The sequence below is a fragment of the Carassius gibelio genome, chromosome A15, assembly GCF_023724105.1.
Source record: "Carassius gibelio isolate Cgi1373 ecotype wild population from Czech Republic chromosome A15, carGib1.2-hapl.c, whole genome shotgun sequence".
NCBI lineage: Eukaryota > Metazoa > Chordata > Actinopteri > Cypriniformes > Cyprinidae > Carassius > Carassius gibelio.
Window position 1 is genome coordinate 18,491,807 of NC_068385.1, and position 26,860 is coordinate 18,518,666.

At 53.7% G+C, this 26,860-nt stretch overlaps 32 non-coding genes across 32 annotated transcripts; all 32 read right to left on the reverse strand.

The window, feature by feature from the left end:
• Positions 1 to 289: 289 nt before the first annotated feature.
• Positions 290 to 396, reverse strand: LOC128029770 (U6 spliceosomal RNA). Its single transcript, XR_008187618.1, has one exon. It is a non-coding gene; the product is annotated as a U6 spliceosomal RNA (small nuclear RNA).
• A 734-nt stretch (positions 397 to 1,130) lies between these two features.
• Positions 1,131 to 1,237, reverse strand: LOC128029771 (U6 spliceosomal RNA). Its single transcript, XR_008187619.1, has one exon. It is a non-coding gene; the product is annotated as a U6 spliceosomal RNA (small nuclear RNA).
• Positions 1,238 to 1,971: 734 nt separating this feature from the next.
• On the reverse strand, positions 1,972 to 2,078 carry LOC128029773 (U6 spliceosomal RNA). The gene has a single exon (XR_008187620.1). It is a non-coding gene; the product is annotated as a U6 spliceosomal RNA (small nuclear RNA).
• Positions 2,079 to 2,812: 734 nt separating this feature from the next.
• LOC128029774 (U6 spliceosomal RNA) lies at positions 2,813 to 2,919 on the reverse strand. The gene has a single exon (XR_008187621.1). It is a non-coding gene; the product is annotated as a U6 spliceosomal RNA (small nuclear RNA).
• A 734-nt stretch (positions 2,920 to 3,653) lies between these two features.
• On the reverse strand, positions 3,654 to 3,760 carry LOC128029775 (U6 spliceosomal RNA). Its single transcript, XR_008187622.1, has one exon. It is a non-coding gene; the product is annotated as a U6 spliceosomal RNA (small nuclear RNA).
• Positions 3,761 to 4,494: 734 nt separating this feature from the next.
• On the reverse strand, positions 4,495 to 4,601 carry LOC128029776 (U6 spliceosomal RNA). Its single transcript, XR_008187623.1, has one exon. It is a non-coding gene; the product is annotated as a U6 spliceosomal RNA (small nuclear RNA).
• A 734-nt stretch (positions 4,602 to 5,335) lies between these two features.
• Positions 5,336 to 5,442, reverse strand: LOC128029777 (U6 spliceosomal RNA). Its single transcript, XR_008187625.1, has one exon. It is a non-coding gene; the product is annotated as a U6 spliceosomal RNA (small nuclear RNA).
• Positions 5,443 to 6,176: 734 nt separating this feature from the next.
• LOC128029778 (U6 spliceosomal RNA) lies at positions 6,177 to 6,283 on the reverse strand. Its single transcript, XR_008187626.1, has one exon. It is a non-coding gene; the product is annotated as a U6 spliceosomal RNA (small nuclear RNA).
• Positions 6,284 to 7,180: 897 nt separating this feature from the next.
• Positions 7,181 to 7,287, reverse strand: LOC128029856 (U6 spliceosomal RNA). The gene has a single exon (XR_008187700.1). It is a non-coding gene; the product is annotated as a U6 spliceosomal RNA (small nuclear RNA).
• Positions 7,288 to 8,021: 734 nt separating this feature from the next.
• LOC128029892 (U6 spliceosomal RNA) lies at positions 8,022 to 8,128 on the reverse strand. The gene has a single exon (XR_008187735.1). It is a non-coding gene; the product is annotated as a U6 spliceosomal RNA (small nuclear RNA).
• A 734-nt stretch (positions 8,129 to 8,862) lies between these two features.
• Positions 8,863 to 8,969, reverse strand: LOC128029779 (U6 spliceosomal RNA). The gene has a single exon (XR_008187627.1). It is a non-coding gene; the product is annotated as a U6 spliceosomal RNA (small nuclear RNA).
• Positions 8,970 to 9,703: 734 nt separating this feature from the next.
• Positions 9,704 to 9,810, reverse strand: LOC128029781 (U6 spliceosomal RNA). Its single transcript, XR_008187629.1, has one exon. It is a non-coding gene; the product is annotated as a U6 spliceosomal RNA (small nuclear RNA).
• A 734-nt stretch (positions 9,811 to 10,544) lies between these two features.
• LOC128029782 (U6 spliceosomal RNA) lies at positions 10,545 to 10,651 on the reverse strand. The gene has a single exon (XR_008187631.1). It is a non-coding gene; the product is annotated as a U6 spliceosomal RNA (small nuclear RNA).
• Positions 10,652 to 11,385: 734 nt separating this feature from the next.
• On the reverse strand, positions 11,386 to 11,492 carry LOC128029783 (U6 spliceosomal RNA). Its single transcript, XR_008187632.1, has one exon. It is a non-coding gene; the product is annotated as a U6 spliceosomal RNA (small nuclear RNA).
• Positions 11,493 to 12,226: 734 nt separating this feature from the next.
• LOC128029784 (U6 spliceosomal RNA) lies at positions 12,227 to 12,333 on the reverse strand. Its single transcript, XR_008187633.1, has one exon. It is a non-coding gene; the product is annotated as a U6 spliceosomal RNA (small nuclear RNA).
• Positions 12,334 to 13,066: 733 nt separating this feature from the next.
• LOC128029785 (U6 spliceosomal RNA) lies at positions 13,067 to 13,173 on the reverse strand. Its single transcript, XR_008187634.1, has one exon. It is a non-coding gene; the product is annotated as a U6 spliceosomal RNA (small nuclear RNA).
• Positions 13,174 to 13,906: 733 nt separating this feature from the next.
• Positions 13,907 to 14,013, reverse strand: LOC128029786 (U6 spliceosomal RNA). Its single transcript, XR_008187635.1, has one exon. It is a non-coding gene; the product is annotated as a U6 spliceosomal RNA (small nuclear RNA).
• A 734-nt stretch (positions 14,014 to 14,747) lies between these two features.
• On the reverse strand, positions 14,748 to 14,854 carry LOC128029787 (U6 spliceosomal RNA). The gene has a single exon (XR_008187636.1). It is a non-coding gene; the product is annotated as a U6 spliceosomal RNA (small nuclear RNA).
• A 734-nt stretch (positions 14,855 to 15,588) lies between these two features.
• Positions 15,589 to 15,695, reverse strand: LOC128029789 (U6 spliceosomal RNA). Its single transcript, XR_008187637.1, has one exon. It is a non-coding gene; the product is annotated as a U6 spliceosomal RNA (small nuclear RNA).
• Positions 15,696 to 16,428: 733 nt separating this feature from the next.
• On the reverse strand, positions 16,429 to 16,535 carry LOC128029790 (U6 spliceosomal RNA). The gene has a single exon (XR_008187638.1). It is a non-coding gene; the product is annotated as a U6 spliceosomal RNA (small nuclear RNA).
• Positions 16,536 to 17,269: 734 nt separating this feature from the next.
• LOC128029791 (U6 spliceosomal RNA) lies at positions 17,270 to 17,376 on the reverse strand. Its single transcript, XR_008187639.1, has one exon. It is a non-coding gene; the product is annotated as a U6 spliceosomal RNA (small nuclear RNA).
• Positions 17,377 to 18,110: 734 nt separating this feature from the next.
• Positions 18,111 to 18,217, reverse strand: LOC128029605 (U6 spliceosomal RNA). The gene has a single exon (XR_008187461.1). It is a non-coding gene; the product is annotated as a U6 spliceosomal RNA (small nuclear RNA).
• A 734-nt stretch (positions 18,218 to 18,951) lies between these two features.
• On the reverse strand, positions 18,952 to 19,058 carry LOC128029793 (U6 spliceosomal RNA). Its single transcript, XR_008187641.1, has one exon. It is a non-coding gene; the product is annotated as a U6 spliceosomal RNA (small nuclear RNA).
• A 734-nt stretch (positions 19,059 to 19,792) lies between these two features.
• LOC128029794 (U6 spliceosomal RNA) lies at positions 19,793 to 19,899 on the reverse strand. Its single transcript, XR_008187642.1, has one exon. It is a non-coding gene; the product is annotated as a U6 spliceosomal RNA (small nuclear RNA).
• Positions 19,900 to 20,633: 734 nt separating this feature from the next.
• Positions 20,634 to 20,740, reverse strand: LOC128029795 (U6 spliceosomal RNA). Its single transcript, XR_008187643.1, has one exon. It is a non-coding gene; the product is annotated as a U6 spliceosomal RNA (small nuclear RNA).
• A 734-nt stretch (positions 20,741 to 21,474) lies between these two features.
• LOC128029858 (U6 spliceosomal RNA) lies at positions 21,475 to 21,581 on the reverse strand. The gene has a single exon (XR_008187702.1). It is a non-coding gene; the product is annotated as a U6 spliceosomal RNA (small nuclear RNA).
• Positions 21,582 to 22,315: 734 nt separating this feature from the next.
• On the reverse strand, positions 22,316 to 22,422 carry LOC128029893 (U6 spliceosomal RNA). The gene has a single exon (XR_008187736.1). It is a non-coding gene; the product is annotated as a U6 spliceosomal RNA (small nuclear RNA).
• Positions 22,423 to 23,156: 734 nt separating this feature from the next.
• Positions 23,157 to 23,263, reverse strand: LOC128029894 (U6 spliceosomal RNA). The gene has a single exon (XR_008187737.1). It is a non-coding gene; the product is annotated as a U6 spliceosomal RNA (small nuclear RNA).
• A 734-nt stretch (positions 23,264 to 23,997) lies between these two features.
• LOC128029796 (U6 spliceosomal RNA) lies at positions 23,998 to 24,104 on the reverse strand. Its single transcript, XR_008187644.1, has one exon. It is a non-coding gene; the product is annotated as a U6 spliceosomal RNA (small nuclear RNA).
• A 734-nt stretch (positions 24,105 to 24,838) lies between these two features.
• LOC128029797 (U6 spliceosomal RNA) lies at positions 24,839 to 24,945 on the reverse strand. Its single transcript, XR_008187645.1, has one exon. It is a non-coding gene; the product is annotated as a U6 spliceosomal RNA (small nuclear RNA).
• A 733-nt stretch (positions 24,946 to 25,678) lies between these two features.
• On the reverse strand, positions 25,679 to 25,785 carry LOC128029798 (U6 spliceosomal RNA). Its single transcript, XR_008187646.1, has one exon. It is a non-coding gene; the product is annotated as a U6 spliceosomal RNA (small nuclear RNA).
• Positions 25,786 to 26,519: 734 nt separating this feature from the next.
• On the reverse strand, positions 26,520 to 26,626 carry LOC128029799 (U6 spliceosomal RNA). Its single transcript, XR_008187647.1, has one exon. It is a non-coding gene; the product is annotated as a U6 spliceosomal RNA (small nuclear RNA).
• Between the last annotated feature and the right edge of the window lie 234 nt (positions 26,627 to 26,860).

A 26,860-nucleotide genomic window follows, 5' to 3' on the forward strand; every position in this document is an offset into this window, starting at 1 on the left:
TTACATCCTAAACATGAGCGTGGAAGTTCTCCGGCTAGATTTCATGTTGTTAAATAAGCAGTTGACACGGTTCTCCTCTCCCTGCTCTCAAGTTCCGAGTCTGACGATGGCCACGTACTTCTCATGAGTTCATCACATGGTGTGACGGAGCGGGGCTGCAACTGAACATCTCTAAGACAGAGGAGATGGTGAGTGATTTTACGTCAAAACGCCTCCCACGCGGAGACTTCTATGTTTATTCACCGCCCGAGGGCTGATAGAGTAGAGGGGCACGGATATCGCAATCAAATAAAAGATGGAGCGCTTCACGGATTTGCGTGTCATCCTTTCGCAGGGGCCATGCTAATCTTCTCTGTATCGATCCAATTTTAGTATATGTGCCGCCGTGGCGAGCACGGAACAGCTGGCTCGCTCGAGGTATCTGTACCCCTGGGGTCCCTGCGAGCTCTCTCAGAGCTGGTAAGGGCCCAGTGAGCCGTCTCACCCCCTCGCATACCGTGCCGCACGGAGCGCGTCGGTGCTGAGGCCGGACGCACACCCCTCCATTGATGCAACCGCTCACCGAGTTTGGGGGACAGGTGAACGTAGCGCGTCAGTTTCTAAACGTGTCCGATTACACCGTGATGTACAGGAGCATCTTCTGGACACGAGGAAGCAGGTGTACACACTTGCCTTTGGTCCCTGGCGTACTGGAGCTGAAGGAGGCGTGGCCTCTACCTTTTTATAAGAAAGGAGAGTGGGCAGTGAAGAAGGGCTGGACAGCAAAGGCTCAGGGTGAAGGGAGTCTTACCGGATGCTCTTTGGATCTCCACAAGGTAGTGTACGGTCAGGGATTCTCTTCTTACATCCTAAACATGAGCGTGGAAGTTCTCCGGCTAGATTTCATGTTGTTAAATAAGCAGTTGACACGGTTCTCCTCTCCCTGCTCTCAAGTTCCGAGTCTGACGATGGCCACGTACTTCTCATGAGTTCATCACATGGTGTGACGGAGCGGTGCTGCAACTGAACATCTCTAAGACAGAGGAGATGGTGAGTGATTTTACGTCAAAACGCCTCCCACGCGGAGACTTCTATGTTTATTCACCGCCCGAGGGCTGATAGAGTAGAGGGGCACGGATATCGCAATCAAATAAAAGATGGAGCGCTTCACGGATTTGCGTGTCATCCTTTCGCAGGGGCCATGCTAATCTTCTCTGTATCGATCCAATTTTAGTATATGTGCCGCCGTGGCGAGCACGGAACAGCTGGCTCGCTCGAGGTATCTGTACCCCTCGGGTCCCTGCGAGCTCTCTCAGAGCTGGTAAGGGCCCAGTGAGCCGTCTCACCCCCTCGCATACCGTGCCGCACGGAGCGCGTCGGTGCTGAGGCCGGACGCACACCCCTCCATTGATGCAACCGCTCACCGAGTTTGGGGGACAGGTGAACGTAGCGCGTCAGTTTCTAAACGTGTCCGATTACACCGTGATGTACAGGAGCATCTTCTGGACACGAGGAAGCAGGTGTACACACTTGCCTTTGGTCCCTGGCGTACTGGAGCTGAAGGAGGCGTGGCCTCTACCTTTTTATAAGAAAGGAGAGTGGGCAGTGAAGAAGGGCTGGACAGCAAAGGCTCAGGGTGAAGGGAGTCTTACCGGATGCTCTTTGGATCTCCACAAGGTAGTGTACGGTCAGGGATTCTCTTCTTACATCCTAAACATGAGCGTGGAAGTTCTCCGGCTAGATTTCATGTTGTTAAATAAGCAGTTGACACGGTTCTCCTCTCCCTGCTCTCAAGTTCCGAGTCTGACGATGGCCACGTACTTCTCATGAGTTCATCACATGGTGTGACGGAGCGGGGCTGCAACTGAACATCTCTAAGACAGAGGAGATGGTGAGTGATTTTACGTCAAAACGCCTCCCACGCGGAGACTTCTATGTTTATTCACCGCCCGAGGGCTGATAGAGTAGAGGGGCACGGATATCGCAATCAAATAAAAGATGGAGCGCTTCACGGATTTGCGTGTCATCCTTTCGCAGGGGCCATGCTAATCTTCTCTGTATCGATCCAATTTTAGTATATGTGCCGCCGTGGCGAGCACGGAACAGCTGGCTCGCTCGAGGTATCTGTACCCCTCGGGTCCCTGCGAGCTCTCTCAGAGCTGGTAAGGGCCCAGTGAGCCGTCTCACCCCCTCGCATACCGTGCCGCACGGAGCGCGTCGGTGCTGAGGCCGGACGCACACCCCTCCATTGATGCAACCGCTCACCGAGTTTGGGGGACAGGTGAACGTAGCGCGTCAGTTTCTAAACGTGTCCGATTACACCGTGATGTACAGGAGCATCTTCTGGACACGAGGAAGCAGGTGTACACACTTGCCTTTGGTCCCTGGCGTACTGGAGCTGAAGGAGGCGTGGCCTCTACCTTTTTATAAGAAAGGAGAGTGGGCAGTGAAGAAGGGCTGGACAGCAAAGGCTCAGGGTAAAAGGGAGTCTTACCGGATGCTCTTTGGATCTCCACAAGGTAGTGTCGGTCAGGGATTCTCTTCTTACATCCTAAACATGAGCGTGGAAGTTCTCCGGCTAGATTTCATGTTGTTAAATAAGCAGTTGACACGGTTCTCCTCTCCCTGCTCTCAAGTTCCGAGTCTGACGATGGCCACGTACTTCTCATGAGTTCATCACATGGTGTGACGGAGCGGGGCTGCAACTGAACATCTCTAAGACAGAGGAGATGGTGAGTGATTTTACGTCAAAACGCCTCCCACGCGGAGACTTCTATGTTTATTCACCGCCCGAGGGCTGATAGAGTAGAGGGGCACGGATATCGCAATCAAATAAAAGATGGAGCGCTTCACGGATTTGCGTGTCATCCTTTCGCAGGGGCCATGCTAATCTTCTCTGTATCGATCCAATTTTAGTATATGTGCCGCCGTGGCGAGCACGGAACAGCTGGCTCGCTCGAGGTATCTGTAGCCCTCGGGTCCCTGCGAGCTCTCTCAGAGCTGGTAAGGGCCCAGTGAGCCGTCTCACCCCCTCGCATACCGTGCCGCACGGAGCGCGTCGGTGCTGAGGCCGGACGCACACCCCTCCATTGATGCAACCGCTCACCGAGTTTGGGGGACAGGTGAACGTAGCGCGTCAGTTTCTAAACGTGTCCGATTACACCGTGATGTACAGGAGCATCTTCTGGACACGAGGAAGCAGGTGTACACACTTGCCTTTGGTCCCTGGCGTACTGGAGCTGAAGGAGGCGTGGCCTCTACCTTTTTATAAGAAAGGAGAGTGGGCAGTGAAGAAGGGCTGGACAGCAAAGGCTCAGGGTGAAGGGAGTCTTACCGGATGCTCTTTGGATCTCCACAAGGTAGTGTACGGTCAGGGATTCTCTTCTTACATCCTAAACATGAGCGTGGAAGTTCTCCGGCTAGATTTCATGTTGTTAAATAAGCAGTTGACACGGTTCTCCTCTCCCTGCTCTCAAGTTCCGAGTCTGACGATGGCCACGTACTTCTCATGAGTTCATCACATGGTGTGACGGAGCGGGGCTGCAACTGAACATCTCTAAGACAGAGGAGATGGTGAGTGATTTTACGTCAAAACGCCTCCCACGCGGAGACTTCTATGTTTATTCACCGCCCGAGGGCTGATAGAGTAGAGGGGCACGGATATCGCAATCAAATAAAAGATGGAGCGCTTCACGGATTTGCGTGTCATCCTTTCGCAGGGGCCATGCTAATCTTCTCTGTATCGATCCAATTTTAGTATATGTGCCGCCGTGGCGAGCACGGAACAGCTGGCTCGCTCGAGGTATCTGTACCCCTCGGGTCCCTGCGAGCTCTCTCAGAGCTGGTAAGGGCCCAGTGAGCCATCTCACCCCCTCGCATACCGTGCCGCACGGAGCGCGTCGGTGCTGAGGCCGGACGCACACCCCTCCATTGATGCAACCGCTCACCGAGTTTGGGGGACAGGTGAACGTAGCGCGTCAGTTTCTAAACGTGTCCGATTACACCGTGATGTACAGGAGCATCTTCTGGACACGAGGAAGCAGGTGTACACACTTGCCTTTGGTCCCTGGCGTACTGGAGCTGAAGGAGGCGTGGCCTCTACCTTTTTATAAGAAAGGAGAGTGGGCAGTGAAGAAGGGCTGGACAGCAAAGGCTCAGGGTGAAGGGAGTCTTACCGGATGCTCTTTGGATCTCCACAAGGTAGTGTACGGTCAGGGATTCTCTTCTTACATCCTAAACATGAGCGTGGAAGTTCTCCGGCTAGATTTCATGTTGTTAAATAAGCAGTTGACACGGTTCTCCTCTCCCTGCTCTCAAGTTCCGAGTCTGACGATGGCCACGTACTTCTTATGAGTTCATCACATGGTGTGACGGAGCGGGGCTGCAACTGAACATCTCTAAGACAGAGGAGATGGTGAGTGATTTTACGTCAAAACGCCTCCCACGCGGAGACTTCTATGTTTATTCACCGCCCGAGGGCTGATAGAGTAGAGGGGCACGGATATCGCAATCAAATAAAAGATGGAGCGCTTCACGGATTTGCGTGTCATCCTTTCGCAGGGGCCATGCTAATCTTCTCTGTATCGATCCAATTTTAGTATATGTGCCGCCGTGGCGAGCACGGAACAGCTGGCTCGCTCGAGGTATCTGTAGCCCTCGGGTCCCTGCGAGCTCTCTCAGAGCTGGTAAGGGCCCAGTGAGCCGTCTCACCCCCTCGCATACCGTGCCGCACGGAGCGCGTCGGTGCTGAGGCCGGACGCACACCCCTCCATTGATGCAACCGCTCACCGAGTTTGGGGGACAGGTGAACGTAGCGCGTCAGTTTCTAAACGTGTCCGATTACACCGTGATGTACAGGAGCATCTTCTGGACACGAGGAAGCAGGTGTACACACTTGCCTTTGGTCCCTGGCGTACTGGAGCTGAAGGAGGCGTGGCCTCTACCTTTTTATAAGAAAGGAGAGTGGGCAGTGAAGAAGGGCTGGACAGCAAAGGCTCAGGGTGAAGGGAGTCTTACCGGATGCTCTTTGGATCTCCACAAGGTAGTGTACGGTCAGGGATTCTCTTCTTACATCCTAAACATGAGCGTGGAAGTTCTCCGGCTAGATTTCATGTTGTTAAATAAGCAGTTGACACGGTTCTCCTCTCCCTGCTCTCAAGTTCCGAGTCTGACGATAGCCACGTACTTCTCATGAGTTCATCACATGGTGTGACGGAGCGGGGCTGCAACTGAACATCTCTAAGACAGAGGAGATGGTGAGTGATTTTACGTCAAAACGCCTCCCACGCGGAGACTTCTATGTTTATTCACCGCCCGAGGGCTGATAGAGTAGAGGGGCACGGATATCGCAATCAAATAAAAGATGGAGCGCTTCACGGATTTGCGTGTCATCCTTTCGCAGGGGCCATGCTAATCTTCTCTGTATCGATCCAATTTTAGTATATGTGCCGCCGTGGCGAGCACGGAACAGCTGGCTCGCTCGAGGTATCTGTACCCCTCGGGTCCCTGCGAGCTCTCTCAGAGCTGGTAAGGGCCCAGTGAGCCATCTCACCCCCTCGCATACCGTGCCGCACGGAGCGCGTCGGTGCTGAGGCCGGACGCACACCCCTCCATTGATGCAACCGCTCACCGAGTTTGGGGGACAGGTGAACGTAGCGCGTCAGTTTCTAAACGTGTCCGATTACACCGTGATGTACAGGAGCATCTTCTGGACACGAGGAAGCAGGTGTACACACTTGCCTTTGGTCCCTGGCGTACTGGAGCTGAAGGAGGCGTGGCCTCTACCTTTTTATAAGAAAGGAGAGTGGGCAGTGAAGAAGGGCTGGACAGCAAAGGCTCAGGGTGAAGGGAGTCTTACCGGATGCTCTTTGGATCTCCACAAGGTAGTGTACGGTCAGGGATTCTCTTCTTACATCCTAAACATGAGCGTGGAAGTTCTCCGGCTAGATTTCATGTTGTTAAATAAGCAGTTGACACGGTTCTCCTCTCCCTGCTCTCAAGTTCCGAGTCTGACGATGGCCACGTACTTCTCATGAGTTCATCACATGGTGTGACGGAGCGGGGCTGCAACTGAACATCTCTAAGACAGAGGAGATGGTGAGTGATTTTACGTCAAAACGCCTCCCACGCGGAGACTTCTATGTTTATTCACCGCCCGAGGGCTGATAGAGTAGAGGGGCACGGATATCGCAATCAAATAAAAGATGGAGCGCTTCACGGATTTGCGTGTCATCCTTTCGCAGGGGCCATGCTAATCTTCTCTGTATCGATCCAATTTTAGTATATGTGCCGCCGTGGCGAGCACGGAACAGCTGGCTCGCTCGAGGTATCTGTACCCCTCGGGTCCCTGCGAGCTCTCTCAGAGCTGGTAAGGGCCCAGTGAGCCATCTCACCCCCTCGCATACCGTGCCGCACGGAGCGCGTCGGTGCTGAGGCCGGACGCACACCCCTCCATTGATGCAACCGCTCACCGAGTTTGGGGGACAGGTGAACGTAGCGCGTCAGTTTCTAAACGTGTCCGATTACACCGTGATGTACAGGAGCATCTTCTGGACACGAGGAAGCAGGTGTACACACTTGCCTTTGGTCCCTGGCGTACTGGAGCTGAAGGAGGCGTGGCCTCTACCTTTTTATAAGAAAGGAGAGTGGGCAGTGAAGAAGGGCTGGACAGCAAAGGCTCAGGGTGAAGGGAGTCTTACCGGATGCTCTTTGGATCTCCACAAGGTAGTGTACGGTCAGGGATTCTCTTCTTACATCCTAAACATGAGCGTGGAAGTTCTCCGGCTAGATTTCATGTTGTTAAATAAGCAGTTGACACGGTTCTCCTCTCCCTGCTCTCAAGTTCCGAGTCTGACGATGGCCACGTACTTCTCATGAGTTCATCACATGGTGTGACGGAGCGGGGCTGCAACTGAACATCTCTAAGACAGAGGAGATGGTGAGTGATTTTACGTCAAAACGCCTCCCACGCGGAGACTTCTATGTTTATTCACCGCCCGAGGGCTGATAGAGTAGAGGGGCACGGATATCGCAATCAAATAAAAGATGGAGCGCTTCACGGAGCGGGGCTGCAACTGAACATCTCTAAGACAGAGGAGATGGTGAGTGATTTTACGTCAAAACGCCTCCCACGCGGAGACTTCTATGTTTATTCACCGCCCGAGGGCTGATAGAGTAGAGGGGCACGGATATCGCAATCAAATAAAAGATGGAGCGCTTCACGGATTTGCGTGTCATCCTTTCGCAGGGGCCATGCTAATCTTCTCTGTATCGATCCAATTTTAGTATACGTGCCGCCGTGGCGAGCACGGAACAGCTGGCTCGCTCGAGGTATCTGTACCCCTCGGGTCCCTGCGAGCTCTCTCAGAGCTGGTAAGGGCCCAGTGAGCTATCTCACCCCCTCGCATACCGTGCCGCCCGGAGCGCGTCGGTGCTGAGGCCGGGCGCACACCACTCCATTGATGCAACCGCTCACCGAGTTTGGGGGACAGGTGAACGTAGCGCGTCAGTTTCTAAACGTGTCCGATTACACCGTGATGTACAGGAGCATCTTCTGGACACGAGGAAGCAGGTGTACACACTTGCCTTTGGTCCCTGGCGTACTGGAGCTGAAGGAGGCGTGGCCTCTACCTTTTTATAAGAAAGGAGAGTGGGCAGTGAAGAAGGGCTGGACAGCAAAGGCTCAGGGTGAAGGGAGTCTTACCGGATGCTCTTTGGATCTCCACAAGGTAGTGTACGGTCAGGGATTCTCTTCTTACATCCTAAACATGAGCGTGGAAGTTCTCCGGCTAGATTTCATGTTGTTAAATAAGCAGTTGACACGGTTCTCCTCTCCCTGCTCTCAAGTTCCGAGTCTGACGATGGCCACGTACTTCTCATGAGTTCATCACATGGTGTGACGGAGCGGGGCTGCAACTGAACATCTCTAAGACAGAGGAGATGGTGAGTGATTTTACGTCAAAACGCCTCCCACGCGGAGACTTCTATGTTTATTCACCGCCCGAGGGCTGATAGAGTAGAGGGGCACGGATATCGCAATCAAATAAAAGATGGAGCGCTTCACGGATTTGCGTGTCATCCTTTCGCAGGGGCCATGCTAATCTTCTTTGTATCGATCCAATTTTAGTATATGTGCCGCCGTGGCGAGCACGGAACAGCTGGTACGCTTGAGGTATCTGTACCCCTCGGGTCCCTGCGAGCTCTCTCAGAGCTGGTAAGGGCCCAGTGAGCCATCTCACCCCCTCGCATACCGTGCCGCACGGAGCGCGTCGGTGCTGAGGCCAGACGCACACCCCTCCATTGATGCAACCGCTCACCGAGTTTGGGGGACAGGTGAACGTAGCGCGTCAGTTTCTAAACGTGTCCGATTACACCGTGATGTACAGGAGCATCTTCTGGACACGAGGAAGCAGGTGTACACACTTGCCTTTGGTCCCTGGCGTACTGGAGCTGAAGGAGGCGTGGCCTCTACCTTTTTATAAGAAAGGAGAGTGGGCAGTGAAGAAGGGCTGGACAGCAAAGGCTCAGGGTGAAGGGAGTCTTACCGGATGCTCTTTGGATCTCCACAAGGTAGTGTACGGTCAGGGATTCTCTTCTTACATCCTAAACATGAGCGTGGAAGTTCTCCGGCTAGATTTCATGTTGTTAAATAAGCAGTTGACACGGTTCTCCTCTCCCTGCTCTCAAGTTCCGAGTCTGACGATGGCCACGTACTTCTCATGAGTTCATCACATGGTGTGACGGAGCGGGGCTGCAACTGAACATCTCTAAGACAGAGGAGATGGTGAGTGATTTTACGTCAAAACGCCTCCCACGCGGAGACTTCTATGTTTATTCACCGCCCGAGGGCTGATAGAGTAGAGGGGCACGGATATCGCAATCAAATAAAAGATGGAGCGCTTCACGGATTTGCGTGTCATCCTTTCGCAGGGGCCATGCTAATCTTCTCTGTATCGATCCAATTTTAGTATATGTGCCGCCGTGGCGAGCACGGAACAGCTGGCTCGCTCGAGGTATCTGTACCCCTCGGGTCCCTGCGAGCTCTCTCAGAGCTGGTAAGGGCCCAGTGAGCCATCTCACCCCCTCGCATACCGTGCCGCACGGAGCGCGTCGGTGCTGAGGCCGGACGCACACCCTTCCATTGATGCAACCGCTCACCGAGTTTGGGGGACAGGTGAACGTAGCGCGTCAGTTTCTAAACGTGTCCGATTACACCGTGATGTACAGGAGCATCTTCTGGACACGAGGAAGCAGGTGTACACACTTGCCTTTGGTCCCTGGCGTACTGGAGCTGAAGGAGGCGTGGCCTCTACCTTTTTATAAGAAAGGAGAGTGGGCAGTGAAGAAGGGCTGGACAGCAAAGGCTCAGGGTGAAGGGAGTCTTACCGGATGCTCTTTGGATCTCCACAAGGTAGTGTACGGTCAGGGATTCTCTTCTTACATCCTAAACATGAGCGTGGAAGTTCTCCGGCTAGATTTCATGTTGTTAAATAAGCAGTTGACACGGTTCTCCTCTCCCTGCTCTCAAGTTCCGAGTCTGACGATGGCCACGTACTTCTCATGAGTTCATCACATGGTGTGACGGAGCGGGGCTGCAACTGAACATCTCTAAGACAGAGGAGATGGTGAGTGATTTTACGTCAAAACGCCTCCCACGCGGAGACTTCTATGTTTATTCACCGCCCGAGGGCTGATAGAGTAGAGGGGCACGGATATCGCAATCAAATAAAAGATGGAGCGCTTCACGGATTTGCGTGTCATCCTTTCGCAGGGGCCATGCTAATCTTCTCTGTATCGATCCAATTTTAGTATATGTGCCGCCGTGGCGAGCACGGAACAGCTGGCTCGCTCGAGGTATCTGTACCCCTCGGGTCCCTGCGAGCTCTCTCAGAGCTGGTAAGGGCCCAGTGAGCCGTCTCACCCCCTCGCATACCGTGCCGCACGGAGCGCGTCGGTGCTGAGGCCGGACGCACACCCCTCCATTGATGCAACCGCTCACCGAGTTTGGGGGACAGGTGAACGTAGCGCGTCAGTTTCTAAACGTGTCCGATTACACCGTGATGTACAGGAGCATCTTCTGGACACGAGGAAGCAGGTGTACACACTTGCCTTTGGTCCCTGGCGTACTGGAGCTGAAGGAGGCGTGGCCTCTACCTTTTTATAAGAAAGGAGAGTGGGCAGTGAAGAAGGGCTGGACAGCAAAGGCTCAGGGTGAAGGGAGTCTTACCGGATGCTCTTTGGATCTCCACAAGGTAGTGTACGGTCAGGGATTCTCTTCTTACATCCTAAACATGAGCGTGGAAGTTCTCCGGCTAGATTTCATGTTGTTAAATAAGCAGTTGACACGGTTCTCCTCTCCCTGCTCTCAAGTTCCGAGTCTGACGATGGCCACGTACTTCTCATGAGTTCATCACATGGTGTGACGGAGCGGGGCTGCAACTGAACATCTCTAAGACAGAGGAGATGGTGAGTGATTTTACGTCAAAACGCCTCCCACGCGGAGACTTCTATGTTTATTCACCGCCCGAGGGCTGATAGAGTAGAGGGGCACGGATATCGCAATCAAATAAAAGATGGAGCGCTTCACGGATTTGCGTGTCATCCTTTCGCAGGGGCCATGCTAATCTTCTCTGTATCGATCCAATTTTAGTATATGTGCCGCCGTGGCGAGCACGGAACAGCTGGCTCGCTCGAGGTATCTGTACCCCTCGGGTCCCTGCGAGCTCTCTCAGAGCTGGTAAGGGCCCAGTGAGCCATCTCACCCCCTCGCATACCGTGCCGCACGGAGCGCGTCGGTGCTGAGGCCGGACGCACACCCTTCCATTGATGCAACCGCTCACCGAGTTTGGGGGACAGGTGAACGTAGCGCGTCAGTTTCTAAACGTGTCCGATTACACCGTGATGTACAGGAGCATCTTCTGGACACGAGGAAGCAGGTGTACACACTTGCCTTTGGTCCCTGGCGTACTGGAGCTGAAGGAGGCGTGGCCTCTACCTTTTTATAAGAAAGGAGAGTGGGCAGTGAAGAAGGGCTGGACAGCAAAGGCTCAGGGTGAAGGGAGTCTTACCGGATGCTCTTTGGATCTCCACAAGGTAGTGTACGGTCAGGGATTCTCTTCTTACATCCTAAACATGAGCGTGGAAGTTCTCCGGCTAGATTTCATGTTGTTAAATAAGCAGTTGACACGGTTCTCCTCTCCCTGCTCTCAAGTTCCGAGTCTGACGATGGCCACGTACTTCTCATGAGTTCATCACATGGTGTGACGGAGCGGGGCTGCAACTGAACATCTCTAAGACAGAGGAGATGGTGAGTGATTTTACGTCAAAACGCCTCCCACGCGGAGACTTCTATGTTTATTCACCGCCCGAGGGCTGATAGAGTAGAGGGGCACGGATATCGCAATCAAATAAAAGATGGAGCGCTTCACGGATTTGCGTGTCATCCTTTCGCAGGGGCCATGCTAATCTTCTCTGTATCGATCCAATTTTAGTATATGTGCCGCCGTGGCGAGCACGGAACAGCTGGCTCGCTCGAGGTATCTGTACCCCTCGGGTCCCTGCGAGCTCTCTCAGAGCTGGTAAGGGCCCAGTGAGCCGTCTCACCCCCTCGCATACCGTGCCGCACGGAGCGCGTCGGTGCTGAGGCCGGACGCACACCCCTCCATTGATGCAACCGCTCACCGAGTTTGGGGGACAGGTGAACGTAGCGCGTCAGTTTCTAAACGTGTCCGATTACACCGTGATGTACAGGAGCATCTTCTGGACACGAGGAAGCAGGTGTACACACTTGCCTTTGGTCCCTGGCGTACTGGAGCTGAAGGAGGCGTGGCCTCTACCTTTTTATAAGAAAGGAGAGTGGGCAGTGAAGAAGGGCTGGACAGCAAAGGCTCAGGGTGAAGGGAGTCTTACCGGATGCTCTTTGGATCTCCACAAGGTAGTGTACGGTCAGGGATTCTCTTCTTACATCCTAAACATGAGCGTGGAAGTTCTCCGGCTAGATTTCATTTTGTTAAATAAGCAGTTGACACGGTTCTCCTCTCCCTGCTCTCAAGTTCCGAGTCTGACGATGGCCACGTACTTCTTATGAGTTCATCACATGGTGTGACGGAGCGGGGCTGCAACTGAACATCTCTAAGACAGAGGAGATGGTGAGTGATTTTACGTCAAAACGCCTCCCACGCGGAGACTTCTATGTTTATTCACCGCCCGAGGGCTGATAGAGTAGAGGGGCACGGATATCGCAATCAAATAAAAGATGGAGCGCTTCACGGATTTGCGTGTCATCCTTTCGCAGGGGCCATGCTAATCTTCTCTGTATCGATCCAATTTTAGTATATGTGCCGCCGTGGCGAGCACGGAACAGCTGGCTCGCTCGAGGTATCTGTACCCCTCGGGTCCCTGCGAGCTCTCTCAGAGCTGGTAAGGGCCCAGTGAGCCGTCTCACCCCCTCGCATACCGTGCCGCACGGAGCGCGTCGGTGCTGAGGCCGGACGCACACCCCTCCATTGATGCAACCGCTCACCGAGTTTGGGGGACAGGTGAACGTAGCGCGTCAGTTTCTAAACGTGTCCGATTACACCGTGATGTACAGGAGCATCTTCTGGACACGAGGAAGCAGGTGTACACACTTGCCTTTGGTCCCTGGCGTACTGGAGCTGAAGGAGGCGTGGCCTCTACCTTTTTATAAGAAAGGAGAGTGGGCAGTGAAGAAGGGCTGGACAGCAAAGGCTCAGGGTGAAGGGAGTCTTACCGGATGCTCTTTGGATCTCCACAAGGTAGTGTACGGTCAGGGATTCTCTTCTTACATCCTAAACATGAGCGTGGAAGTTCTCCGGCTAGATTTCATGTTGTTAAATAAGCAGTTGACACGGTTCTCCTCTCCCTGCTCTCAAGTTCCGAGTCTGACGATGGCCACGTACTTCTCATGAGTTCATCACATGGTGTGACGGAGCGGGGCTGCAACTGAACATCTCTAAGACAGAGGAGATGGTGAGTGATTTTACATCAAAACGCCTCCCACGCGGAGACTTCTATGTTTATTCACCGCCGAGGGCTGATAGAGTAGAGGGGCACGGATATCGCAATCAAATAAAAGATGGAGCGCTTCACGGATTTGCGTGTCATCCTTTCGCAGGGGCCATGCTAATCTTCTCTGTATCGATCCAATTTTAGTATATGTGCCGCCGTGGCGAGCACGGAACAGCTGGCTCGCTCGAGGTATCTGTACCCCTCGGGTCCCTGCGAGCTCTCTCAGAGCTGGTAAGGGCCCAGTGAGCCGTCTCACCCCCTCGCATACCGTGCCGCACGGAGCGCGTCGGTGCTGAGGCCGGACGCACACCCCTCCATTGATGCAACCGCTCACCGAGTTTGGGGGACAGGTGAACGTAGCGCGTCAGTTTCTAAACGTGTCCGATTACACCGTGATGTACAGGAGCATCTTCTGGACACGAGGAAGCAGGTGTACACACTTGCCTTTGGTCCCTGGCGTACTGGAGCTGAAGGAGGCGTGGCCTCTACCTTTTTATAAGAAAGGAGAGTGGGCAGTGAAGAAGGGCTGGACAGCAAAGGCTCAGGGTGAAGGGAGTCTTACCGGATGCTCTTTGGATCTCCACAAGGTAGTGTACGGTCAGGGATTCTCTTCTTACATCCTAAACATGAGCGTGGAAGTTCTCCGGCTAGATTTCATGTTGTTAAATAAGCAGTTGACACGGTTCTCCTCTCCCTGCTCTCAAGTTCCGAGTCTGACGATGGCCACGTACTTCTCATGAGTTCATCACATGGTGTGACGGAGCGGGGCTGCAACTGAACATCTCTAAGACAGAGGAGATGGTGAGTGATTTTACATCAAAACGCCTCCCACGCGGAGACTTCTATGTTTATTCACCGCCGAGGGCTGATAGAGTAGAGGGGCACGGATATCGCAATCAAATAAAAGATGGAGCGCTTCACGGATTTGCGTGTCATCCTTTCGCAGGGGCCATGCTAATCTTCTCTGTATCGATCCAATTTTAGTATATGTGCCGCCGTGGCGAGCACGGAACAGCTGGCTCGCTCGAGGTATCTGTACCCCTCGGGTCCCTGCGAGCTCTCTCAGAGCTGGTAAGGGCCCAGTGAGCCGTCTCACCCCCTCGCATACCGTGCCGCACGGAGCGCGTCGGTGCTGAGGCCGGACGCACACCCCTCCATTGATGCAACCGCTCACCGAGTTTGGGGGACAGGTGAACGTAGCGCGTCAGTTTCTAAACGTGTCCGATTACACCGTGATGTACAGGAGCATCTTCTGGACACGAGGAAGCAGGTGTACACACTTGCCTTTGGTCCCTGGCGTACTGGAGCTGAAGGAGGCGTGGCCTCTACCTTTTTATAAGAAAGGAGAGTGGGCAGTGAAGAAGGGCTGGACAGCAAAGGCTCAGGGTGAAGGGAGTCTTACCGGATGCTCTTTGGATCTCCACAAGGTAGTGTACGGTCAGGGATTCTCTTCTTACATCCTAAACATGAGCGTGGAAGTTCTCCGGCTAGATTTCATTTTGTTAAATAAGCAGTTGACACGGTTCTCCTCTCCCTGCTCTCAAGTTCCGAGTCTGACGATGGCCACGTACTTCTCATGAGTTCATCACATGGTGTGACGGAGCGGGGCTGCAACTGAACATCTCTAAGACAGAGGAGATGGTGAGTGATTTTACGTCAAAACGCCTCCCACGCGGAGACTTCTATGTTTATTCACCGCCCGAGGGCTGATAGAGTAGAGGGGCACGGATATCGCAATCAAATAAAAGATGGAGCGCTTCACGGATTTGCGTGTCATCCTTTCGCAGGGGCCATGCTAATCTTCTCTGTATCGATCCAATTTTAGTATATGTGCCGCCGTGGCGAGCACGGAACAGCTGGCTCGCTCGAGGTATCTGTACCCCTCGGGTCCCTGCGAGCTCTCTCAGAGCTGGTAAGGGCCCAGTGAGCCGTCTCACCCCCTCGCATACCGTGCCGCACGGAGCGCGTCGGTGCTGAGGCCGGACGCACACCCCTCCATTGATGCAACCGCTCACCGAGTTTGGGGGACAGGTGAACGTAGCGCGTCAGTTTCTAAACGTGTCCGATTACACCGTGATGTACAGGAGCATCTTCTGGACACGAGGAAGCAGGTGTACACACTTGCCTTTGGTCCCTGGCGTACTGGAGCTGAAGGAGGCGTGGCCTCTACCTTTTTATAAGAAAGGAGAGTGGGCAGTGAAGAAGGGCTGGACAGCAAAGGCTCAGGGTGAAGGGAGTCTTACCGGATGCTCTTTGGATCTCCACAAGGTAGTGTACGGTCAGGGATTCTCTTCTTACATCCTAAACATGAGCGTGGAAGTTCTCCGGCTAGATTTCATTTTGTTAAATAAGCAGTTGACACGGTTCTCCTCTCCCTGCTCTCAAGTTCCGAGTCTGACGATGGCCACGTACTTCTTATGAGTTCATCACATGGTGTGACGGAGCGGGGCTGCAACTGAACATCTCTAAGACAGAGGAGATGGTGAGTGATTTTACGTCAAAACGCCTCCCACGCGGAGACTTCTATGTTTATTCACCGCCCGAGGGCTGATAGAGTAGAGGGGCACGGATATCGCAATCAAATAAAAGATGGAGCGCTTCACGGATTTGCGTGTCATCCTTTCGCAGGGGCCATGCTAATCTTCTCTGTATCGATCCAATTTTAGTATATGTGCCGCCGTGGCGAGCACGGAACAGCTGGCTCGCTCGAGGTATCTGTACCCCTCGGGTCCCTGCGAGCTCTCTCAGAGCTGGTAAGGGCCCAGTGAGCCGTCTCACCCCCTCGCATACCGTGCCGCACGGAGCGCGTCGGTGCTGAGGCCGGACGCACACCCCTCCATTGATGCAACCGCTCACCGAGTTTGGGGGACAGGTGAACGTAGCGCGTCAGTTTCTAAACGTGTCCGATTACACCGTGATGTACAGGAGCATCTTCTGGACATGAGGAAGCAGGTGTACACACTTGCCTTTGGTCCCTGGCGTACTGGAGCTGAAGGAGGCGTGGCCTCTACCTTTTTATAAGAAAGGAGAGTGGGCAGTGAAGAAGGGCTGGACAGCAAAGGCTCAGGGTGAAGGGAGTCTTACCGGATGCTCTTTGGATCTCCACAAGGTAGTGTACGGTCAGGGATTCTCTTCTTACATCCTAAACATGAGCGTGGAAGTTCTCCGGCTAGATTTCATGTTGTTAAATAAGCAGTTGACACGGTTCTCCTCTCCCTGCTCTCAAGTTCCGAGTCTGACGATGGCCACGTACTTCTCATGAGTTCATCACATGGTGTGACGGAGCGGGGCTGCAACTGAACATCTCTAAGACAGAGGAGATGGTGAGTGATTTTACATCAAAACGCCTCCCAAGCGGAGACTTCTATGTTTATTCACCGCCGAGGGCTGATAGAGTAGAGGGGCACGGATATCGCAATCAAATAAAAGATGGAGCGCTTCACGGATTTGCGTGTCATCCTTTCGCAGGGGCCATGCTAATCTTCTCTGTATCGATCCAATTTTAGTATATGTGCCGCCGTGGCGAGCACGGAACAGCTGGCTCGCTCGAGGTATCTGTACCCCTCGGGTCCCTGCGAGCTCTCTCAGAGCTGGTAAGGGCCCAGTGAGCCGTCTCACCCCCTCGCATACCGTGCCGCACGGAGCGCGTCGGTGCTGAGGCCGGACGCACACCCCTCCATTGATGCAACCGCTCACCGAGTTTGGGGGACAGGTGAACGTAGCGCGTCAGTTTCTAAACGTGTCCGATTACACCGTGATGTACAGGAGCATCTTCTGGACACGAGGAAGCAGGTGTACACACTTGCCTTTGGTCCCTGGCGTACTGGAGCTGAAGGAGGCGTGGCCTCTACCTTTTTATAAGAAAGGAGAGTGGGCAGTGAAGAAGGGCTGGACAGCAAAGGCTCAGGGTGAAGGGAGTCTTACCGGATGCTCTTTGGATCTCCACAAGGTAGTGTACGGTCAGGGATTCTCTTCTTACATCCTAAACATGAGCGTGGAAGTTCTCCGGCTAGATTTCATGTTGTTAAATAAGCAGTTGACACGGTTCTCCTCTCCCTGCTCTCAAGTTCCGAGTCTGACGATGGCCACGTACTTCTCATGAGTTCATCACATGGTGTGACGGAGCGGGGCTGCAACTGAACATCTCTAAGACAGAGGAGATGGTGAGTGATTTTACGTCAAAACGCCTCCCACGCGGAGACTTCTATGTTTATTCACCGCCCGAGGGCTGATAGAGTAGAGGGGCACGGATATCGCAATCAAATAAAAGATGGAGCGCTTCACGGATTTGCGTGTCATCCTTTCGCAGGGGCCATGCTAATCTTCTCTGTATCGATCCAATTTTAGTATATGTGCCGCCGTGGCGAGCACGGAACAGCTGGCTCGCTCGAGGTATCTGTACCCCTCGGGTCCCTGCGAGCTCTCTCAGAGCTGGTAAGGGCCCAGTGAGCCGTCTCACCCCCTCGCATACCGTGCCGCACGGAGCGCGTCGGTGCTGAGGCCGGACGCACACCCCTCCATTGATGCAACCGCTCACCGAGTTTGGGGGACAGGTGAACGTAGCGCGTCAGTTTCTAAACGTGTCCGATTACACCGTGATGTACAGGAGCATCTTCTGGACACGAGGAAGCAGGTGTACACACTTGCCTTTGGTCCCTGGCGTACTGGAGCTGAAGGAGGCGTGGCCTCTACCTTTTTATAAGAAAGGAGAGTGGGCAGTGAAGAAGGGCTGGACAGCAAAGGCTCAGGGTGAAGGGAGTCTTACCGGATGCTCTTTGGATCTCCACAAGGTAGTGTACGGTCAGGGATTCTCTTCTTACATCCTAAACATGAGCGTGGAAGTTCTCCGGCTAGATTTCATGTTGTTAAATAAGCAGTTGACACGGTTCTCCTCTCCCTGCTCTCAAGTTCCGAGTCTGACGATGGCCACGTACTTCTCATGAGTTCATCACATGGTGTGACGGAGCGGGGCTGCAACTGAACATCTCTAAGACAGAGGAGATGGTGAGTGATTTTACGTCAAAACGCCTCCCACGCGGAGACTTCTATGTTTATTCACCGCCCGAGGGCTGATAGAGTAGAGGGGCACGGATATCGCAATCAAATAAAAGATGGAGCGCTTCACGGATTTGCGTGTCATCCTTTCGCAGGGGCCATGCTAATCTTCTCTGTATCGATCCAATTTTAGTATATGTGCCGCAGTGGCGAGCACGGAACAGCTGGCTCGCTCGAGGTATCTGTACCCCTCGGGTCCCTGCGAGCTCTCTCAGAGCTGGTAAGGGCCCAGTGAGCCGTCTCACCCCCTCGCATACCGTGCCGCACGGAGCGCGTCGGTGCTGAGGCCGGACGCACACCCCTCCATTGATGCAACCGCTCACCGAGTTTGGGGGACAGGTGAACGTAGCGCGTCAGTTTCTAAACGTGTCCGATTACACCGTGATGTACAGGAGCATCTTCTGGACACGAGGAAGCAGGTGTACACACTTGCCTTTGGTCCCTGGCGTACTGGAGCTGAAGGAGGCGTGGCCTCTACCTTTTTATAAGAAAGGAGAGTGGGCAGTGAAGAAGGGCTGGACAGCAAAGGCTCAGGGTGAAGGGAGTCTTACCGGATGCTCTTTGGATCTCCACAAGGTAGTGTACGGTCAGGGATTCTCTTCTTACATCCTAAACATGAGCGTGGAAGTTCTCCGGCTAGATTTCATGTTGTTAAATAAGCAGTTGACACGGTTCTCCTCTCCCTGCTCTCAAGTTCCGAGTCTGACGATGGCCACGTACTTCTCATGAGTTCATCACATGGTGTGACGGAGCGGGGCTGCAACTGAACATCTCTAAGACAGAGGAGATGGTGAGTGATTTTACGTCAAAACGCCTCCCACGCGGAGACTTCTATGTTTATTCACCGCCCGAGGGCTGATAGAGTAGAGGGGCACGGATATCGCAATCAAATAAAAGATGGAGCGCTTCACGGATTTGCGTGTCATCCTTTCGCAGGGGCCATGCTAATCTTCTCTGTATCGATCCAATTTTAGTATATGTGCCGCCGTGGCGAGCACGGAACAGCTGGCTCGCTCGAGGTATCTGTACCCCTCGGGTCCCTGCGAGCTCTCTCAGAGCTGGTAAGGGCCCAGTGAGCCATCTCACCCCCTCGCATACCGTGCCGCACGGAGCGCGTCGGTGCTGAGGCCGGACGCACACCCCTCCATTGATGCAACCGCTCACCGAGTTTGGGGGACAGGTGAACGTAGCGCGTCAGTTTCTAAACGTGTCCGATTACACCGTGATGTACAGGAGCATCTTCTGGACACGAGGAAGCAGGTGTACACACTTGCCTTTGGTCCCTGGCGTACTGGAGCTGAAGGAGGCGTGGCCTCTACCTTTTTATAAGAAAGGAGAGTGGGCAGTGAAGAAGGGCTGGACAGCAAAGGCTCAGGGTGAAGGGAGTCTTACCGGATGCTCTTTGGATCTCCACAAGGTAGTGTACGGTCAGGGATTCTCTTCTTACATCCTAAACATGAGCGTGGAAGTTCTCCGGCTAGATTTCATGTTGTTAAATAAGCAGTTGACACGGTTCTCCTCTCCCTGCTCTCAAGTTCCGAGTCTGACGATGGCCACGTACTTCTTATGAGTTCATCACATGGTGTGACGGAGCGGGGCTGCAACTGAACATCTCTAAGACAGAGGAGATGGTGAGTGATTTTACGTCAAAACGCCTCCCACGCGGAGACTTCTATGTTTATTTACCGCCCGAGGGCTGATAGAGTAGAGGGGCACGGATATCGCAATCAAATAAAAGATGGAGCGCTTCACGGATTTGCGTGTCATCCTTTCGCAGGGGCCATGCTAATCTTCTCTGTATCGATCCAATTTTAGTATATGTGCCGCCGTGGCGAGCACGGAACAGCTGGCTCGCTCGAGGTATCTGTAGCCCTCGGGTCCCTGCGAGCTCTCTCAGAGCTGGTAAGGGCCCAGTGAGCCGTCTCACCCCCTCGCATACCGTGCCGCACGGAGCGCGTCGGTGCTGAGGCCGGACGCACACCCCTCCATTGATGCAACCGCTCACCGAGTTTGGGGGACAGGTGAACGTAGCGCGTCAGTTTCTAAACGTGTCCGATTACACCGTGATGTACAGGAGCATCTTCTGGACACGAGGAAGCAGGTGTACACACTTGCCTTTGGTCCCTGGCGTACTGGAGCTGAAGGAGGCGTGGCCTCTACCTTTTTATAAGAAAGGAGAGTGGGCAGTGAAGAAGGGCTGGACAGCAAAGGCTCAGGGTGAAGGGAGTCTTACCGGATGCTCTTTGGATCTCCACAAGGTAGTGTACGGTCAGGGATTCTCTTCTTACATCCTAAACATGAGCGTGGAAGTTCTCCGGCTAGATTTCATGTTGTTAAATAAGCAGTTGACACGGTTCTCCTCTCCCTGCTCTCAAGTTCCGAGTCTGACGATGGCCACGTACTTCTCATGAGTTCATCACATGGTGTGACGGAGCGGGGCTGCAACTGAACATCTCTAAGACAGAGGAGATGGTGAGTGATTTTACGTCAAAACGCCTCCCACGCGGAGACTTCTATGTTTATTCACCGCCCGAGGGCTGATAGAGTAGAGGGGCACGGATATCGCAATCAAATAAAAGATGGAGCGCTTCACGGATTTGCGTGTCATCCTTTCGCAGGGGCCATGCTAATCTTCTCTGTATCGATCCAATTTTAGTATATGTGCCGCCGTGGCGAGCACGGAACAGCTGGCTCGCTCGAGGTATCTGTACCCCTCGGGTCCCTGCGAGCTCTCTCAGAGCTGGTAAGGGCCCAGTGAGCCATCTCACCCCCTCGCATAACGTGCCGCACGGAGCGCGTCGGTGCTGAGGCCGGACGCACACCCCTCCATTGATGCAACCGCTCACCGAGTTTGGGGGACAGGTGAACGTAGCGCGTCAGTTTCTAAACGTGTCCGATTACACCGTGATGTACAGGAGCATCTTCTGGACACGAGGAAGCAGGTGTACACACTTGCCTTTGGTCCCTGGCGTACTGGAGCTGAAGGAGGCGTGGCCTCTACCTTTTTATAAGAAAGGAGAGTGGGCAGTGAAGAAGGGCTGGACAGCAAAGGCTCAGGGTGAAGGGAGTCTTACCGGATGCTCTTTGGATCTCCACAAGGTAGTGTACGGTCAGGGATTCTCTTCTTACATCCTAAACATGAGCGTGGAAGTTCTCCGGCTAGATTTCATGTTGTTAAATAAGCAGTTGACACGGTTCTCCTCTCCCTGCTCTCAAGTTCCGAGTCTGACGATGGCCACGTACTTCTTATGAGTTCATCACATGGTGTGACGGAGCGGGGCTGCAACTGAACATCTCTAAGACAGAGGAGATGGTGAGTGATTTTACGTCAAAACGCCTCCCACGCGGAGACTTCTATGTTTATTCACCGCCCGAGGGCTGATAGAGTAGAGGGGCACGGATATCGCAATCAAATAAAAGATGGAGCGCTTCACGGATTTGCGTGTCATCCTTTCGCAGGGGCCATGCTAATCTTCTCTGTATCGATCCAATTTTAGTATACGTGCCGCCGTGGCGAGCACGGAACAGCTGGCTCGCTCGAGGTATCTGTACACCTCGGGTCCCTGCGAGCTCTCTCAGAGCTGGTAAGGGCCCAGTGAGCTATCTCACCCCCTCGCATACCGTGCCGCCCGGAGCGCGTCGGTGCTGAGGCCGGGCGCATACCACTCCATTGATGCAACCGCTCACCGAGTTTGGGGGACAGGTGAACGTAGCGCGTCAGTTTCTAAACGTGTCCGATTACACCGTGATGTACAGGAGCATCTTCTGGACACGAGGAAGCAGGTGTACACACTTGCCTTTGGTCCCTGGCGTACTGGAGCTGAAGGAGGCGTGGCCTCTACCTTTTTATAAGAAAGGAGAGTGGGCAGTGAAGAAGGGCTGGACAGCAAAGGCTCAGGGTGAAGGGAGTCTTACCGGATGCTCTTTGGATCTCCACAAGGTAGTGTACGGTCAGGGATTCTCTTCTTACATCCTAAACATGAGCGTGGAAGTTCTCCGGCTAGATTTCATGTTGTTAAATAAGCAGTTGACACGGTTCTCCTCTCCCTGCTCTCAAGTTCCGAGTCTGACGATGGCCACGTACTTCTCATGAGTTCATCACATGGTGTGACGGAGCGGGGCTGCAACTGAACATCTCTAAGACAGAGGAGATGGTGAGTGATTTTACGTCAAAACACCTCCCACGCGGAGACTTCTATGTTTATTCACCGCCCGAGGGCTGATAGAGTAGAGGGGCACGGATATCGCAATCAAATAAAAGATGGAGCGCTTCACGGATTTGCGTGTCATCCTTTCGCAGGGGCCATGCTAATCTTCTTTGTATCGATCCAATTTTAGTATATGTGCCGCCGTGGCGAGCACGGAACAGCTGGTACGCTTGAGGTATCTGTACCCCTCGGGTCCCTGCGAGCTCTCTCAGAGCTGGTAAGGGCCCAGTGAGCCATCTCACCCCCTCGCATACCGTGCCGCACGGAGCGCGTCGGTGCTGAGGCCAGACGCACACCCCTCCATTGATGCAACCGCTCACCGAGTTTGGGGGACAGGTGAACGTAGCGCGTCAGTTTCTAAACGTGTCCGATTACACCGTGATGTACAGGAGCATCTTCTGGACACGAGGAAGCAGGTGTACACACTTGCCTTTGGTCCCTGGCGTACTGGAGCTGAAGGAGGCGTGGCCTCTACCTTTTTATAAGAAAGGAGAGTGGGCAGTGAAGAAGGGCTGGACAGCAAAGGCTCAGGGTGAAGGGAGTCTTACCGGATGCTCTTTGGATCTCCACAAGGTAGTGTACGGTCAGGGATTCTCTTCTTACATCCTAAACATGAGCGTGGAAGTTCTCCGGCTAGATTTCATGTTGTTAAATAAGCAGTTGACACGGTTCTCCTCTCCCTGCTCTCAAGTTCCGAGTCTGACGATGGCCACGTACTTCTCATGAGTTCATCACATGGTGTGACGGAGCGGGGCTGCAACTGAACATCTCTAAGACAGAGGAGATGGTGAGTGATTTTACGTCAAAACGCCTCCCACGCGGAGACTTCTATGTTTATTCACCGCCCGAGGGCTGATAGAGTAGAGGGGCACGGATATCGCAATCAAATAAAAGATGGAGCGCTTCACGGATTTGCGTGTCATCCTTTCGCAGGGGCCATGCTAATCTTCTTTGTATCGATCCAATTTTAGTATATGTGCCGCCGTGGCGAGCACGGAACAGCTGGTACGCTTGAGGTATCTGTACCCCTCGGGTCCCTGCGAGCTCTCTCAGAGCTGGTAAGGGCCCAGTGAGCCATCTCACCCCCTCGCATACCGTGCCGCACGGAGCGCGTCGGTGCTGAGGCCAGACGCACACCCCTCCATTGATGCAACCGCTCACCGAGTTTGGGGGACAGGTGAACGTAGCGCGTCAGTTTCTAAACGTGTCCGATTACACCGTGATGTACAGGAGCATCTTCTGGACACGAGGAAGCAGGTGTACACACTTGCCTTTGGTCCCTGGCGTACTGGAGCTGAAGGAGGCGTGGCCTCTACCTTTTTATAAGAAAGGAGAGTGGGCAGTGAAGAAGGGCTGGACAGCAAAGGCTCAGGGTGAAGGGAGTCTTACCGGATGCTCTTTGGATCTCCACAAGGTAGTGTACGGTCAGGGATTCTCTTCTTACATCCTAAACATGAGCGTGGAAGTTCTCCGGCTAGATTTCATGTTGTTAAATAAGCAGTTGACACGGTTCTCCTCTCCCTGCTCTCAAGTTCCGAGTCTGACGATGGCCACGTACTTCTCATGAGTTCATCACATGGTGTGACGGAGCGGGGCTGCAACTGAACATCTCTAAGACAGAGGAGATGGTGAGTGATTTTACGTCAAAACGCCTCCCACGCGGAGACTTCTATGTTTATTCACCGCCCGAGGGCTGATAGAGTAGAGGGGCACGGATATCGCAATCAAATAAAAGATGGAGCGCTTCACGGATTTGCGTGTCATCCTTTCGCAGGGGCCATGCTAATCTTCTCTGTATCGATCCAATTTTAGTATATGTGCCGCCGTGGCGAGCACGGAACAGCTGGCTCGCTCGAGGTATCTGTACCCCTCGGGTCCCTGCGAGCTCTCTCAGAGCTGGTAAGGGCCCAGTGAGCCATCTCACCCCCTCGCATACCGTGCCGCACGGAGCGCGTCGGTGCTGAGGCCGGACGCACACCCTTCCATTGATGCAACCGCTCACCGAGTTTGGGGGACAGGTGAACGTAGCGCGTCAGTTTCTAAACGTGTCCGATTACACCGTGATGTACAGGAGCATCTTCTGGACACGAGGAAGCAGGTGTACACACTTGCCTTTGGTCCCTGGCGTACTGGAGCTGAAGGAGGCGTGGCCTCTACCTTTTTATAAGAAAGGAGAGTGGGCAGTGAAGAAGGGCTGGACAGCAAAGGCTCAGGGTGAAGGGAGTCTTACCGGATGCTCTTTGGATCTCCACAAGGTAGTGTACGGTCAGGGATTCTCTTCTTACATCCTAAACATGAGCGTGGAAGTTCTCCGGCTAGATTTCATGTTGTTAAATAAGCAGTTGACACGGTTCTCCTCTCCCTGCTCTCAAGTTCCGAGTCTGACGATGGCCACGTACTTCTCATGAGTTCATCACATGGTGTGACGGAGCGGGGCTGCAACTGAACATCTCTAAGACAGAGGAGATGGTGAGTGATTTTACGTCAAAACGCCTCCCACGCGGAGACTTCTATGTTTATTCACCGCCCGAGGGCTGATAGAGTAGAGGGGCACGGATATCGCAATCAAATAAAAGATGGAGCGCTTCACGGATTTGCGTGTCATCCTTTCGCAGGGGCCATGCTAATCTTCTCTGTATCGATCCAATTTTAGTATATGTGCCGCCGTGGCGAGCACGGAACAGCTGGCTCGCTCGAGGTATCTGTACCCCTCGGGTCCCTGCGAGCTCTCTCAGAGCTGGTAAGGGCCCAGTGAGCCGTCTCACCCCCTCGCATACCGTGCCGCACGGAGCGCGTCGGTGCTGAGGCCGGACGCACACCCCTCCATTGATGCAACCGCTCACCGAGTTTGGGGGACAGGTGAACGTAGCGCGTCAGTTTCTAAACGTGTCCGATTACACCGTGATGTACAGGAGCATCTTCTGGACACGAGGAAGCAGGTGTACACACTTGCCTTTGGTCCCTGGCGTACTGGAGCTGAAGGAGGCGTGGCCTCTACCTTTTTATAAGAAAGGAGAGTGGGCAGTGAAGAAGGGCTGGACAGCAAAGGCTCAGGGTGAAGGGAGTCTTACCGGATGCTCTTTGGATCTCCACAAGGTAGTGTACGGTCAGGGATTCTCTTCTTACATCCTAAACATGAGCGTGGAAGTTCTCCGGCTAGATTTCATGTTGTTAAATAAGCAGTTGACACGGTTCTCCTCTCCCTGCTCTCAAGTTCCGAGTCTGACGATGGCCACGTACTTCTCATGAGTTCATCACATGGTGTGACGGAGCGGGGCTGCAACTGAACATCTCTAAGACAGAGGAGATGGTGAGTGATTTTACATCAAAACGCCTCCCACGCGGAGACTTCTATGTTTATTCACCGCCGAGGGCTGATAGAGTAGAGGGGCACGGATATCGCAATCAAATAAAAGATGGAGCGCTTCACGGATTTGCGTGTCATCCTTTCGCAGGGGCCATGCTAATCTTCTCTGTATCGATCCAATTTTAGTATATGTGCCGCCGTGGCGAGCACGGAACAGCTGGCTCGCTCGAGGTATCTGTACCCCTCGGGTCCCTGCGAGCTGTCTCAGAGCTGGTAAGGGCCCAGTGAGCCGTCTCACCCCCTCGCATACCGTGCCGCACGGAGCGCGTCGGTGCTGAGGCCGGACGCACACCCCTCCATTGATGCAACCGCTCACCGAGTTTGGGGGACAGGTGAACGTAGCGCGTCAGTTTCTAAACGTGTCCGATTACACCGTGATGTACAGGAGCATCTTCTGGACACGAGGAAGCAGGTGTACACACTTGCCTTTGGTCCCTGGCGTACTGGAGCTGAAGGAGGCGTGGCCTCTACCTTTTTATAAGAAAGGAGAGTGGGCAGTGAAGAAGGGCTGGACAGCAAAGGCTCAGGGTGAAGGGAGTCTTACCGGATGCTCTTTGGATCTCCACAAGGTAGTGTACGGTCAGGGATTCTCTTCTTACATCCTAAACATGAGCGTGGAAGTTCTCCGGCTAGATTTCATGTTGTTAAATAAGCAGTTGACACGGTTCTCCTCTCCCTGCTCTCAAGTTCCGAGTCTGACGATGGCCACGTACTTCTCATGAGTTCATCACATGGTGTGACGGAGCGGGGCTGCAACTGAACATCTCTAAGACAGAGGAGATGGTGAGTGATTTTACGTCAAAACGCCTCCCACGCGGAGACTTCTATGTTTATTCACCGCCCGAGGGCTGATAGAGTAGAGGGGCACGGATATCGCAATCAAATAAAAGATGGAGCGCTTCACGGATTTGCGTGTCATCCTTTCGCAGGGGCCATGCTAATCTTCTCTGTATCGATCCAATTTTAGTATATGTGCCGCCGTGGCGAGCACGGAACAGCTGGCTCGCTCGAGGTATCTGTACCCCTCGGGTCCCTGCGAGCTCTCTCAGAGCTGGTAAGGGCCCAGTGAGCCGTCTCACCCCCTCGCATACCGTGCCGCACGGAGCGCGTCGGTGCTGAGGCCGGACGCACACCCCTCCATTGATGCAACCGCTCACCGAGTTTGGGGGACAGGTGAACGTAGCGCGTCAGTTTCTAAACGTGTCCGATTACACCGTGATGTACA